The sequence below is a fragment of the Cimex lectularius genome, unplaced genomic scaffold, assembly GCF_000648675.2.
Source record: "Cimex lectularius strain Harlan isolate CLEC.00 unplaced genomic scaffold, Clec_2.1 scaffold53, whole genome shotgun sequence".
Lineage (NCBI taxonomy): Eukaryota > Metazoa > Arthropoda > Insecta > Hemiptera > Cimicidae > Cimex > Cimex lectularius.
The window spans coordinates 862,366-879,080 of NW_019392659.1; the positions used below are offsets into that span (position 1 = coordinate 862,366).

Genomic DNA, 16,715 nt, shown 5'->3' on the forward strand with positions numbered 1-16,715 from the left:
GTTATTATTTTGTGTAATACTATAAATACAGGATTCATTAATAAAATATTGACGATTTTAAATATTTTTTAGATTCTGCTCGTACATTTTTTTCTATACTTCTTACAACTTTATAGAAAGTTTCAAATGATGTTTCCGGAATCACATAGTCGATACACATGTCAAGAATTGGGTGTCTGATTTAATTTGATATTGTATGCCCAAATGTTTATTTCCTATCCAATTTATATATATATATATTTCCTGTGGAGGTTGGTTTATTAGTGTTTAATGGTGAGACAGCTGATTGGGTTTTGTGGGTGTGGGGTGCGATGCATGGATTTGCTAATCTTTGCAAACTGTCTAGTTCTGAGTAGCTCCTTTTTGTTGGGCTTTAATTCATCAGGTTTTCTTAACGAGCGTATTTCACTACGAGGGTAAATTTAATACGAATGACATTATTAACCCCCTGGGAACCGGTGTTTTTGAAAAAAAAAACACATTTGGAAATAGTTGAATCAGGGCCCCTTTTTTGGTTATTTGGTTTAATTCTATAACTACAAGATTCATTAAAAAAAATATTGACGATTTTAAATATTTTGTAGGTTTTTGTTCGTACATTTCTATACTTACAACTTTATAGAAAGTTTCAAATGATGTTTCCGGACAGAACAAAACAAAAATAAACATAACTTTTTAGAAATGTGTGGTGGTTAGTGACCGTTAATCGATAATTATTCAGAAATGGTGAGATGCGGTCTGGTGTGATGTAGGTTTCAGAAAAATGTTTTCTTTATCGTGCCAACGTTTCGATCTTTATTAAGATCATTTTCAGGGCCTGGGATTTACGAACATTGTTTACATTTAACAAATTAGGATGTGTAGGATTGTAGGATGTGGAAAAAAGTGAATTTATACAATGCAAAATATATTTTTTATATTCAATCAAAGTATTTCTACTCACTCAAAGTGTTTGTCTTCTGTGCGTCGTGTTGAGAATGCCAGTGAGATATTGCTGTTTTATTTTTCTATTCGTTGGATTTTGAAGGGTGGGGAAGGAAGTCGGTATAGAAAAGACATTTTTGTGTAAGGCGTCGGCTTCTTTGAGGTGAAAAGAGCAGACGAAGTGAAAAAACGTTGGTAATGGTTCGGCCAGATTATCTTTTCAGGATTATATAGACGGGGCTAAATAGGAAAAGGAAAGCTAAATTGTTGAAAAATTAGATTATGTGAAAAAGTTTTGATGTGTGGAATGTAATGTGATGATATAGTTATGTTATCTACATTGAATTTGATTAATGATATTGGCGTAGCTGCGACTAAGTTTACATATATCTGTTCTGTAATTGATGCTGTGTTTATCTGTGTTGATGAAAACCATTTCTAATAAATTAAGTTTATGTTTGTTTATGTTTCTTTTCACCTGTAAATCCCAGGCACTGATGATGATCTCAATAAAGATCGAAACATTGGCACGATAAAGAAAATGTTTTTCTGAAACCTACATCAAACCAGACCGCATCTCATGATTTCTTAATAATTTTTTAGAAATGATTTACATTAGCAGAGATAGGCACAGCATCAATTACAGAACAGACACATGTAAACTCAGTCATTCTCTAATTTCTGTAATCAAATTCAATATCCATAACATACATATATCAACACATCACACAAAACATAAAAAACAATCATTACATTCCTCACATCAAACGTTTTTGAATAATCTAATTCTTCGACAATTTGGCTTTCCTTTCCCTAATTATCCGCGTTTATATTCCTGAAAAGATAATCAGGCCGAACCATTACCCATTTTTTCTCATTGTCAGCTCCTTTCACCTCAAAGAAGCCGATTTCTCATATAAATAAAAAAGCCTTTCTATCCTGACTTCCTTCCCCACCCCTTCAAAATCCAAGTTTATAAACAAAAAACATCAATAATTCACTGGCACTCTCAACACAATACCAAATAATGACACTTTTACACAGAAAACACTTTGAGTGAGTAAAATACTCTAATTGAGTTTAAAATTTCAAGCATTGTATAAATTCACTTTTTTGGAACCCGCATGTATTTGTATAATTTAAACTATGTTTTTTTAATCCCAGGCCTTGAAGATGATTTCAATAAAGATCGAAAACGATAAAGAAAATGTTTTCTAAAACCTACGTCACATCAGACAGCATCTCACGATCTCCACAAAATCATTAACTAATAGTCACTAAACACTACACATTATCCAGTATAATGAGCACATTGAAACAAATTTCAGCTTGCTACAGTTGATAACTTTCACAAATTTAATACAAAATTATTGTGTTTTTACATTAAAATCGAATTGTTTGTGAACATTTTCATTTCCAATTTTCTTTTTAAAAGCATTAAAATTTTATAAAACAGCAAGAAAATAGTCTAAAAATATAGAAAAGTTTTAAGAAAATTAATTATGGTCGAATCGAGCGATATTCTTTTATCCAGAAAGTTTTAGTTCTAAAGAAACATCGATTTTTATAATCGATAAAAAATAGGTCATAAGTATGAACGCAAAGTCCCACGAACATAATGACTTTAGACATAATTCGAAAACTGTATAATTATTCATTCGCATCACTTATGAGCATTGCATTAACTTTTTTTTACCCGTTCAAATCGTGGAAAACTTGCTCAGAAAGAACAAGTGACGTAAATCACCCGGGAGGCCTGGGAAGTCGATAGCGGCTAACCGCCTAACCACCAGGTCGACTTGTTGCGACTCACAACCATTTGGATCATCCCATCATCATGGCAAGAAGACCCACCTGCTCTTATCGTAAAATTGTGATCAGCTATGAATATTTTAATAATAAACACTCGGCTTTATGGCTGTTAAAATTCTCAAAGCCTTCGCGAGTCGTTCAATTGCTAAATGGCTTCGTTTAATGTGATAAATATTTTCATTGTAATATCGTCTTTAATTGTAAAAAACTGATTCGTATCAATATAAAATAACGAAAAAACATAATATTTTGCATTTTTATTTTTTATATATATTATTACAAATAAGTAATATAAACATTTATAAATTGCATAAAAGCTTCTTGAATAGAAAAATAAAAAATAAAAGTGGTTGGTTTACTCCCGAGGGAACTGTTGACGAGTAACTCGTCGGTAAATATCGACTCTCCCGTCTGTAAACAAAAACATTTTGGCAGCCTTTAGATTACGGAAGCAGTTCGGAAGGAACGTTATTTGTATAACATTTCAGGAAAACAATAATTTTGGAAAAAGTGAATTATAAAAAAACTTTTCAAAGGGTCTGTTGTTTTCATTTGACCGCTTAGTAGCAGTTAAATTGAGTTGCGATAAATCCATTTATCCACGATGATTTTAAGCTGAGCTTTGAAATGCATTTTGTTTAATTGGAGACACTATTTAGGGTAATATTACAACCACTGCGTTTTTTAAAGTGTTTTAAATCTTACGTGATATATGCCAATCCATTTCAGAACACTTTATTAACGAATACTAATTCCAAATCAAATACTTTCAAAATTGGCAAGAAAGCGGATTGATCCGTGAAATGGTTGTTTTGATGACAGAGAAAAATCACGATTAAATTCCAAGCCGACATTCTAATCCGGATCGTTTTATACTGTAAAAGCTTTCAAAGGATTACTTTGTAGAAGTGACGATGGTAATTGTACGGAAATTAGCTTCGGTAATACGTCACCGCTTTACTTTTGGCTGATAAGTCTAATATATTTATCATCTATAATTAAAAGTTTAAAACCGCCGAATACCTAATCAATCAGGTAAATTGTTTTATTTCATTTCAGAGTTGATATTCATTTCAGTACGATTTATTTTGATATAGTTAATAGATTAAATAATAAATTTTACGTCTATTCAAATTGATATTTAATTTAGTGGTCGTCGGTGGCCGCAACGGTTTAAGCAGAGAACACACTTACCCGACGCAAGGCTATGCGATGCTACCCGACTCAAATCCAAAGTAGAATTTTCCATAAACTTGTATTCCCCCCCCTTGCCCGATGCCATGCGACGCTACCCTACTCTACGCTCTGCGTCCCCACTGTCCAGATTTTCGTCGGGTTGCATCGAGTACAGTCGAGGACAAAAGAACCGGACACTCATATTTTTATTCAAATTAAATGTATTATTGTCGTTACATTAATTACAACATACTTATTTTAATAAACCAAATTAACCGAGATCAAAAATTCATTACTTTTTATTTAAAAAATTAATTTTAATAGTTTTTTTTAGTTCATTTTTTAATATAACGAATTTAACTAACAATTTATTACACGGCTTTGCTTCTAAAAATTAACTAACAATTTATTTGGTTACTATTTATTTATTTGGTTTTGGTGGTTTTGCTCATACAACTACACTATTTTCGTCGAGTAGCGTCAGAACAGGACGCTCATATTTTTTGTAGTTTATTTCAAACTTTGTATTAGTGATTTTATCGTATATTAATTACAACATTCTTATTTTTATATAAACCAAATCAAACGAGATCAAAAATTCATGAGTTTTTATGGAAATTATTCATTTATGTTGGTTAGGCAGAAAATTTATCTAAACTCCGGAATAACTTTATTTAAAACAATTAAATTTAACTAAAATTTATTACGTGGTTGTCCTCATAAAATTTAACTAACAATTTATAACATGGTTTTGCTCAAAATAATGCATTAAGAACAAAAGAGGTATTGAGATTGTGATAATGTTTATTGTGATACACGCTGTGTGACTACCTGGCGTGCGTTTGACGTCGCATAGATGTGCACACCCTACCAAACCTGGCAAGGCGTCGGGTAGAATCGGGTAGCGTCGCATAGTGTTGCATCAGGTTCCCGGCTTTACGCGTTGACACGACTACCTCGATAAGGTAAATGTCCATGGTTCAAATCCAGTGGCCCAGCATTTGAACCCGCCATATAGACAATTTTTTATTCAAACCCAATGATATCTACAATCGTAAAAAATTAATTAATGAGCGACTTCTATCAATACAACGGGTCAAGTTAAGTAGGGTAAGTCTGGGGCGTTACAACGTTCACTCGGCGACCCAAGGGTTACTGGTTCCAATCTCAGTAGTCCTAAATTTTAACTCAATGTACTTATCCTTTGTAAGTAATAATACAAATTAATAAATAAAGTTAAAACCAAAATTCACAAAACCCGAGAAAAATGATAGACAGGGAATGAGAATACCCGGACTCTGATGGTCGTGGTTAATCAACGTGCTGTTTGTTGGATAAAGAAAATTACATCAAATGACAGTAAATATTTTTTTCATACGACCATTTTTAAAACGGTAAATAGTCAAATAGAATATGGAAAGTAAGTCGCTTATATTTGTTCATACTGGTTTGCTGGTTCGTCAAAGATTACAATTCATTTGTTTTTATTTAACGACAACAATGCAACTTAGTCTAGCCTTATTTTTATTCTAACATAATGGAAAATATTCGATGTTAAAATGTAGATGTTTAATGTGAATATTGGCCTCTCTAATGCCTAGGTGATTTCACTAGTCACTGGATTTTAAAGCGGTCTGACAAAAGGGGCGATTACAATTTGTGCTTTCAAAACCCTAATTTATATCAGAACGGTTATGGTGGCGCCCGCGTATGGTAAAGTTGAAAGGAGAAAGATCAAAGGTAGTGTCCCATGTGCTGACACGGGAGAAAAGATATTTTGAATGAGAAAGACGTTCAAAGAACGTTGGCTAGCATTGTTATAATGAAAAAATTTGTTTTTTGCACAACCTCTTTGAAAGGAAAAACATGTTTTTTATAGTAACTTTTTGTAATTGTAATCCTGTATAAAGATGGATGTGATCTGTCTTGGATGATTTACTTCACCTTAATCCATATAACAAACCAACAGATGTAAATGAGTGCAGTAGTCTTAAGATTAAACAAGACAAAATAAAATAATTAACGTTAACTAAAACAAAATGAAATATAACAATTAACAATTGTCTTACATAATTTTTTAAAAAGGAGTAAAGTCAATTTGAAAGGAAAAACTATCAGTTAAGTTTTCGAAGAATAAATCCTCTTAATCAAGACATTGAAACTAATATTATCAATTCACAAATTAACATATACAAACATGAAAACCTTGTATAAAAGAAAAATGAAAGAAAATGTAATGATTGAAACATGTATTACAAGAAGTCATAAATTCACAGATTTTAATAAGTATTTGTTTCTAACTACACTCTACGGTTCAATAGTGCCGCCACTTTTATTTATCATCTCCTTCATTAAAAAGAAGCAGTATGCGTAAGCATGTGATCGAGTCTGACATGCTGGGCTGCTGGGTAAACGCAAAGAGTCTCTCTACCAATTTCTTAACCTAGAGCCTAGCCTAACGATACTTCTGAGTAACGTACAGTTACTTCCCTCTCATCCAACGGTAGGTAAGGTAGGAGTTCTTCAAGGTATCCTAGGTCCATTCCTTCAGTTATTACAGACATGCCTAATCACCCCAATATTAACCTGTTAACGTTTACAGGCTACACTACAAACCTGTCGATTCAAAATGATCCTGCTATACAGTCACATCTTACGGTTCTCGAGCCGCGGCTAAATAATGGAATGATAAAAATTAATGAAATTAAATACGAAACGTCAAGGAATTAAGTATTAATTTACCCACGAATAACTACGCTCAATACTTAGCAATATAAATAAAAAATGGTTCATGTGTTACCCTCATATTCGATTTAAAAGAATAATAGAAATTCGTTTTTTACAGTCTCACCCTACCTCCGTTGAGCAGTAAGTAAAGAGATGAAAGATAAAATTTCACAAAAATACAATAAAAGTCAGTACATGAACTTTACACTATGGAGAGCGATCCTTCTTTCTTAATTCCTGAATAGTGTTTCTCTATTTTACCATACATAGATAGCCTCATATGTAATCCTCACGGTAGATTAAAACGAAACGAAATCAAAAGATCATAAAAACTTCTCTCTGGACTCTTAGAGAGACGATCAAAATTATACCTCAATTTCAAAAAACTACAACAAATAATTCAGACCTGGAATCTAAATGTATTGCTCAGGCAAAGCATCCAACACCTGTCGAATTCAATCGTTCCAGTAATTTTAGTTTTTTAGTTTCAGTATTGCAAACGTTACTTACTATTTGTTCGATCTTACACTTTACCATGAGCTCATCAAAATTCCGATATAACAGTAGGGGTACTCATGATGTTTGTAAGATGTCATTCATGTAAGAAATGTCCAGTAAGATGTTGAACACCCCTTCTTTTCTTAGCATATTAACCGTTAATTTTTTCCACAATGCTGCGCGTGGCGATTGGTAGAACCAAAACTAAAGCTATAACAGTCGTTGAAGGCTTGTTGTTTGTTTTTTTTTGTTTTGTTTTGTGTTAAAATATAAGATGACAGAAATTAATAAAAAATTAAAATTGATCAACTTATTAATTCAAAATACATGCACTCGAAATGTTCCAACAAATGACAGCTTCAATTCGTGCCGACATACCTAACTTGTATCTTAACGTCTAACAGCCTAAAACTTTATAGGATAGGGGATGTATCTATTATGAATGATATCATAAGGACAGGTTAGAAATTAACAAAAGAAATGTATTGGTCTGATTTAATTAACGCGTAATTAAGAATAAAAATACGTGTAAACAAAAAACAGCTGTAAAATTCGTGGCTGCCATGTTGGTTTATACCCTAACGGAAAGCAATGCGACTACATATTCGACCTAGCATCTAACATTGTCCCTGGCCTGTTAGATCGAGCAATGTTAACTAGCCATGTAAGTGTACGTCATCATTTTTCTCGATCTAACAGGAATTAACAGAGTTAACAGGGTTAACACAAATATCGTGAATTGTCGGTAGACTGCAAGAAGTGATAGGCGGTCCGTATTAAGGTTTGTTCTAAATCCCAATAAAAACATTAAAAAATTCAACGCTCAATTTAGCTCTGGAAAAGCATCGTAAATATAGTAGAAAATATCGTACATCTCCCTGCAATTATTAGTTTGTAAAATCGATTATTTGACAATAGTCATATTTTCTTTTTGACGTTAATTCTACTATTTTAGATCACCAACAAAAGAGACCACTAATATAAATTTCTCATTATTATATAAAGGTTAAGGATAAACATATTAAAGGTTATAAAGCTCCCGTTGCTTTCGAACTTTGATAATATCTCAGGATGCATCATAACTGTAAAATAAAACTAATAGACGAAAAAAAATTTCATTTCATTATAAATTTGTATGAAGCAAAAAAAAAAACATAATTTGTTTGCGCTACAGCCTAGAATTTTTTTAGATAATATTTAACCAACAGTAATTTGTAATTATTAGAAACTGTGGTTTAAAAATTAATTACACTAAACATATTTGAGACAGTGTGGGATAGTTGTTTGGTTGATCAATCGACAACCAGTGCCAAACATTCCGAATTAGGTCGGCAAGGGTGTAGGTAGGAATTATATTCTTGGAAAGTTTCATAAAAATTCCTTCAAGCACATACCGTGACCCCATTAATTCAGCGACGGCTGATCTCCTAAAAAGTGAAAACCACATCGTTGCTCACTCTTGGCTCTTATTACAAAATAATGGTACGAAAATATTTTTGCACATTATAAGGCAAATAACCCGACAAAATGAAAAGCGGCACTGATGAATATGAAAATCCAGTTAAAAATTAATTTAATTTGTAATTATGATAATCTTTATGACTAGCCATATTAAGTGTTGGCTAAAGAGACAAATCTTGTTAACTAATTTAACTTAATAAAAAAAAGATATTTCTAAAATATAAATCCGTGTTAGCTAATGTGGTGTAATTTACCAGTTCGCAGATATCAGCCCAAAAACAATAAGAAGAAGTGCGGCTGAGGATAGAGAGACATGGAAAAAATAGGGCCGCAGCACGTCGCGTTTTTGATCAAAAAGAAAAAAGAAAAGAGAGCGATATGTGCAAGAAGCTTCCGTTAACTGTCGTCCAAGTCTTTTTTTTACAAGAAACAGTTGACAGTAGCGGGCTGGTGTTTTCATCACAAACTTTGTAACGCACTAATTTATTCGGAGGAATGGTTCAAAAGTAGTCTCCAAAGTAAAGTGTAAGCGTCACAACTTTACGCTATACCTTTTGTGGAAATAGCACCCAAACAAAAATATACATTATTAAACAAAGATCATCAAACTCAAACAACTAAATTAATTTGTGAAGCATTAAAACTATTTTAATTAAGTGCTGGATTTGAAGATAAGTAAAATTTTTAGGAAAATCTTATAAATCCTTACATAACTTTGAACCTTATTATTTCTCTGAACAATTTATAAAAAAACCACCAAATTGTCATTAAATGCACTAATTTCGTGGTCTGCTTGACCAATTAATATATTACAATTAATTAAGGTTTTTAGTTGAGATAAAAAAGTCAATGGCACGAGCGGGATACGAACCCACGATCTTCGGCTAGATACGCCGCTGCTCTACCACTTGAGCTATCGTGACCTCGAGGTATGTTGTACCAAATTGTAATTTTTAATTGATATAATTGATTTGATACTTGTGGCACTACGATTCCCGGGAATAAAACACTGACAATTTTAAATTATTAAATAGAAACAATATACTGGACAGATGGAATAATTACTTAAAATAACATAACTTAGAAATATCCTGAATACAAGACCTCGAGTAACTTGGTCACTGGTGGTATCTACCGAATAGAAATCCCATTATCATGCTAAGTGTAACAATTCAATTAAAGTTAAGTGATGCTAAAACTTTAACACAGGGGGAAAGAAGGTCGTATTGGCATGGGTTCCCGGCCACATAAGGCAGCCGGGAACGAAGAAGTAGACAGGGCCGCCAAAAAAGCCGCTGGAAGGTCCCACGACGCTCCCCAACCTATATGCCCAGCAGACCTAAAACTAATAATTTCAAACTCTGTAAAAAGAGAATGGGAAAACCGCTGGGCGAGTAGAAATAGAAATAACCTTGCTAAAGTGTGGAAGGTTAAGAAGAAGTCGGTCCCTGGTCGACGGGGAACGGTTCGAAAAGGGAAAAGGTCATACTGACAAGACTACGTATAGGTCATACAAGAATAACGCGCGGGCACCTTCTGGCCAGAAAGCGACCGCGTAGGTACCTGCTATGCTAGGATAGATTAACGGTCGAGCACCTTATCAATTGTAGAAGGCTTATGAATTTAGACTATATTTTTGCATATCGAACTTTTGCGCAGTCTTGGGCCACGGCAGCAGGCACAGAAGGCTGTTCCGGTACCTCAGGGCTATAGGGATTTTTAAATGTATACAGTTTTTTATGTGTATTTGTGTTGTGCCTGTGTTGACTTATGTTAATTTATTGGAAGGAATGTAATTTATTAGCGTGAAAGGAAGGGGTTTCTTATAATCCCGCCCCGAGGAATATCGAGTACTCTAGGGAGTGAATGTGACCACACATCTATATTTGTGGTGATGTGTATATACGTATTTTTATCAAAATATATCAATCCGAAGGAAAGATTCAGCTATCAATACTCTTACATTTTGAAAATCAAGAACAGTTAGATAATATTTTATTTTAGACTAGGATAGTTTATTATGAGTGAACAAAAGAAGAGAGTAAATATCCAATTTTTCAAATTAACAATTAACAATTAACAATTAACAATTAACAATTAATTGTGCGCTGTTCACTTTGCTGTTGTTGTTTCGTTCTGTTTTGAATAAACGAGAGTGCCACAGATCCAGACGCTTTTGTCCAACTTCCCACAGACACACACACACAAAACTATATATATATATATATATATATATATATATATATATATATATATATATATATATACATACATACATAGAAATCTGGTCACCACTTCACTTCCTCACAGTACTTGATATTCCTTGGGGCGGGTAGATATTGATATTCAACAACCTTTTTCTTTCAAGCTAATAAATAACATACATTCTAATATATCGACATGAACACAATACAGACAAAATACACACACATAAACATTTAAAAACACTTGCATTTAAAAATCCTTACTGCCCGGAAAAAACAGAACAGCGATTTGTGCCCGCAGCCGCACACCAAGAGATCGCACGAAAAAATTCATAATATTGTCTATAAACGTCATACCTTGTACAATTGAAAAAGTGTTCAACAGTTATTTTATTGCTGTATAACAGGCACCTACATATTCACTTTTTTTTGTCAGACGTTGCCTGTGAGTTATCCTTCAACGACTTATGCGTAGCCTTCTCTCTTTTCAACCCGTTTACCACGGAACGACGTCTTTCTTAACTTGTCACGGTTTATTGCTATTTTTATAAGCCCAACGAATTTTCCATTCTCCTTTTAGAAATTTTTAAATTCGCAGGGCGAATGGTCGGAGTCTTCCAGCGGCTTCTTTGGGTACTCTAGCTGTATTGACTTTTGTGTGTTATATTTCGTGTATTTTAGGGCGGGAAATGAATTTCAGTGAATAAAAATATATTTTTTAAAATTTAACATTATTTAATAAGAGTTAAGTTTGAATAAATTGTGTAATAAATCACACTCCAACAAGATTATAAATTAAAAATAAAATGCAACATAAAAATATTTCAATAGATCGTCGCGTATAATTGTATTATAACATATACATTAGTGCGAAATATGAAATTTTGTGAAATTACTGCACGGTCACTTTCGAATTCTCTCGAGCGGAAATAAAAGGTGTCGTTCTCGATAGAGAGGTATGATACAAAAGTGAAGAAGGGTGTTAAAAGGAAAAAGGTCCATGAAATATTCAGCCTTCTCTGGCGGACTGTCGAAATCTGAGGAATTGAGCAGGTTAACGGCCTCGTGAAACTCATCAAATATACAATAAATAGCCCGGAGGGAAAGAATCCGGTCGACGGCGACTGACGATGGTCTGGAAAAAATATAACATCCAATTTACCAGACCGTATTATATTTTTTTTTCTTTCGATACGAGACAGGATTTCTTATATTCCAATATCTGTTACAGTTGTATGGAAATTTGATTAATCCTAAACGAATTATCGTGGATAACATTATTATTTTTAATAAATAATTAAACACTTAAAATCTTAATACTTAACTGATCACTAAAACAATGAAAAAAGTTGATAATGCTTAGGATTAGATCACAGAAAATCGGCGTTTCAGTCAGCGTTGAGGAATACCAGCAAGTCAGGCTGGGGATCAATGTTGGTAAGGAATTGGGATGGGTGAATGAAGAATTTGTTGTATCCGGTATTTATGGTATAGGAATGTAATTGTTATGTCTGTCCATTGTGGAGGGTACGATTGAAGACTCATACAGATGAAGCTTTGCTAAATAACGGAGGCTTATGGATTGAAATGATAGGATTCTGTAGAAGTTGGAAGCTTTGGCTCAGCCCCCTATTTCCATACAGTACGTTCAGGTTTATTTGGGAATTGTGTTTTTTGATACACTCTCGTTTATGATAAATAGTTTTGATCGTCTGCGTAAGCGACGAGATTGCATTAAGTCCTAACGAGCAAGCAAGTGTAGAAAAGGAGCACAGTACCTTGATGGTAAGGGGCAATTTTAATGATAGCACGGCATTCTTTGTGTTAACCCTGTTAACTCTGTTAAGTCCTATTAGATCGAGATGACGTAGACTTGTAAGAATCGGCTAGTTAACACTGCTCGATCTAACAAACCAGGGCCGATGTTAGATGTTAGGTCAAACATGTAGTCACATTGCTGTCCGTTAGGGCGTAGGTAACCAGCATGGCAGCCATGAATTTAACAGCTGTTTTTGTTTACATGTATTTTTATTCTTAAATACGCATTAATTAAAGCGGACCAATAAATATCTTTTGTTAATTTCTGACCTGTCTTTACACTCTCATTCATAATAGATACATCCCATATCCTACATAGTTGTAAGCTGTTAGACACATATATTGGTTTCGCTACTGAGATTCAAAATTGTAGGCTGTTAGACGTTAGGATGGATACAAGTTAGGTATGTCGGCATGAATTGAAGCGTATCATTTGCTAGTATTTGTCGAGTGAAACTGATGCATTTTGAATGAAAGAGTTGATTAATTTTCCTTTTTATTAGCTTCTGGCATATTACAATTTAGCACAAAAGAAAACCAAAACAAACAACAACAAGCCTTCATGGACTGTTTTAGCTTTATTTTTGGTTCTACCAATCGCCACGCGCAGCATTGCAAAAAAAATAAGGTTTAGCATGGTAAGAAAAGAAGGGGGCGTGCAGGAATGAATGAATGAAAAAGTACTTTATTAGATAAACAAAAGAGAATAGAAGAAAAAAAATTGTACATAACCAAAAAGCACATAACGGCAATGGTTATCAACCGTCTGCCGGAGTCGGACTATACATTTTTAATAAACAAGAAACACATTTCTTCTTAAGGAATAAACAAAAGAAAGAGAAAAAACTATATAAGTAAACTAAAATAACAACATATCTATTTATGCACATATATAACCAGGGTGTCTCTGATATATACAGTAAACATTTAATAATTGAAAGAAAAAACAAGCAGTTTTCTGTAGTTCCAGGATTCCATCGCAAACTTTACCAGATTTAAAGACTCAGGGTTATTTAATAAAGAGATTAGGTGCTCTCTCGTCAACGTGGGCAAGCCTATATGCCGTGCTCGGAATTCCGCTAAAACTGCGCATTCTGCTAGAAAATGAAAACAATCTTCTCGAGCCTGCCTGTTGCAGAGAGAGCACCTATCGGACCTATTGACTCTTGTGGGGTTATAATTAAGGGAACAGTAACTCGCACCTAATTTTGTAAAACCAGCGAGCTAGCGGAATGGACGGAATTTTAGAATTTTGCGCTATGTTCAAGAAAGGTTGACTGATATTTAGGTCCTTATACAGCAAAAACCTAGAAGAATGTTGAGCATGAAGAAGACATTTCATTCTGTGAGAAGTGCGGATATTGTTAATTAATTTTGAGTGTAAAAGTGGCCACTCTTTGAAATTGTCCAGGGAAAAATTGTCATTCAGCTGAAATTGTTGAGCCAAGTTATTCCAGGAATATTTTGGACTTTATGATTTCCAGCACTGTATTTTTAGGAAAGCGGCAGTTAGGAAGGTTTAGAACCCTGCAGACATAGGAGGTATGTAAATGTAATGTAAATTGAAACAAAAGTTCAACTGAGGTCTCGAGGTAGATCATGTAGTTAGGCGTGAAAGAAGGGAGGTGATAAATTTTACGGATAAAATAGCGTTGTAGGGATGCAATTGTTTCATAGTGCTGGAACCCCAAGCCTGGAAGCATAGGACACAATCGAGCGGCAAACAGCCAAAAACAGCTTGTATTTGCTGCACACCGGGACAAGATTATTGGAAGTGAATTTAGCCCAAATTGAATTCAATGCATTTTTGCAATATGAGTTTTTCGCTTGAGATGACCATTGAATGAAAGTTTAGGGGTGAGAATTAAGCCCAAATATTTATACTCACTGACTGTTTCAATGCGAGAGCCCTTAGAATACCAGCGTTCATTAGCCGCAAGCCTGCCTCCCCTACGAAAAACCATAATTTTGGATTTGCTTAGGTTGACCGAAAGATTCCATTTATTACAGTAAGTCTCTAAGGCATTAATATGTTTTTGCAGGGTAGCCGGTGAGTCTGACAGAATCACAATATCTTCGGCGTTCAAATTAGTCTTTATTTCAATATTTCCATAGCGTATACCGTATTCAAGACAATCAGAGAGATCGTCGAGGAAAAGGGAGGATAATAAAGGCGTTCACGATCTTACTGTGCATTTCTCTATTCGAGTTAACACTAGTTAATATCTTACAAAAATTATGAATACCCTTCTAGTTTGAACTTAATATATGATTGGAAATTTATTTTTTAAACTTTTGTCTTTCACTTCTTTAACAAAACTCAAGATAGTAAGCTGAGACTGTAGGGAACGAGATCTATTAAGCTTGTTACCGTATTTATTTAGGCTGAGAAGACATGAAAACACCCGAGATGTTTGGCTATAAATAGTACAAAGTAGCAAACACAGGATTGTAGTAAAACATGTAACAGATTGAATACATAGGAATGAGCGTTTGCAATACAACGGAGTGTTTTCAACTGGAAGATTGGATTCTATAGTAAACTGATACTGGCTGAGCCCCATGTTTTCATAGGTTTAAGGACATACAGGTTTAAGTAGAGTGATGTACATTAGTCTTTTGTTATTGGGGCCTCCATTTGATCATCTCTCTAAGAATTGAGAAAGGAGTTGGAATAGTTATCTATTAGGTTCCTTTTGCTCTAATATATAACTGGGTTATCATGTGAGGGGTGAGACGTTTGTCTAACGTGAATAGCTAACACAGTAGTCGTGGGTAGAGAAACACCGTTGAGGAACAGGAGGAGGGATCGCTCGCCCTTGTGTGAATGTAATGTAATTTCTTTTCTTCATCTTTCACTTCTTTAGCCACAGATCGATAATGGTGAGAAGAGACTGTAAGAAAGGAGGGTCGTCGTGACTACACAGAAATGCAATACTGCAAATTAATATTATATTAATTAATTAAGAAGTATTGCGGTGTCCGCAGAATTACATGAAGTAAAGGACTGGACCAAGGAGGCTACCATGAGGGAATCCTGCCTGAACAAGTTTGCCGGGTGAGTGGGAAGAAACGTTCGTTATTCAGAAGTGAAATGAGATAGGTGTTAAGATGAAGTAGCTGGTCGTAGGGAAGATGCATTCGAATCTATCCTGCACCCCAAACAGCCGGCAGAAGTGCTCGCTGCACTCCAAAATGTATATGACGGGGTAGGGATTTTTCAATGTTTCTTTGGTTTTAATGTTGAATAATAAAAATGTGTTGTCATTAGTGGTCAAAATCATGGAAATAAAAACAGCATAATATAAAGGCTATCTGAAATGTTTTAAAGATTTTATACGCTGAAGAGGAAGCACGGCTGCTACGAAATACATTCATATTTGAAAAAAAAGGCAAAGGTTTGTAATTTCTAACACTTCTTGGTAAAATTGGGACTGAGTCAGTCTTCAATGAAAAAAGAGATCACTTTAAAAAGTATAAATGTGTCAATCTGTTCACATATTTAAGATTGTTTGCCCTGATGATGACCTTAAAATAGGTCGAAAGATTGGCAGTGACAACTGAATTTGCTTTCTTCTTCATTACCATACCTTGATCTAGTGTTCGTTAGTGTTTTGTACAAAAAAGACGACGATTTATTTAAAAAAAAAAAAAAAAGAAATCTACAACATTGGAAAGAAACAATTTGAATAATTGTTGTTTTTTATGTAAGGTTTTTGGTTGAGATAAAAAAGTCAGTGTCACCAGCGGGATTCGAACCCACAACCTTCGGCTTCATGACAGCCCAAGTAGTAGAGCAGAGGGGTATTCATCCGAAGGTTCGAATCCCGCTCATGTCACTGACTTTTTTATCTCAACCAAAAACCTTACATAAAAAAGAATAATTAATTGAAAGAAGTAACTTGGTCAATTGACCACTAAAACATAGATGGTTTAATTTGAATAATTTTGCGCATATTTTAATATGAAATACGTTAAAACGCCTCCGCGAAGCAAAATACTTTAAAATGATAATTTTTNTATAGGGAGAAAGTAGTTGTTCAAGTGACATTGCGCACCTGTGAGTATGAGTGTGATTTTTTCTATCACCAGTAA

At 34.2% G+C, this 16,715-nt stretch overlaps 1 protein-coding gene across 1 annotated transcript in view; it reads right to left on the reverse strand.

Annotated features, from left to right (window-relative positions):
• LOC106669064 (GTPase-activating Rap/Ran-GAP domain-like protein 3) overlaps positions 1–16,715 on the reverse strand; it is a 423,385-nt gene that overhangs the window by 376,072 nt on the left and 30,598 nt on the right. The gene's annotated exons all lie outside the window — the stretch shown is intronic.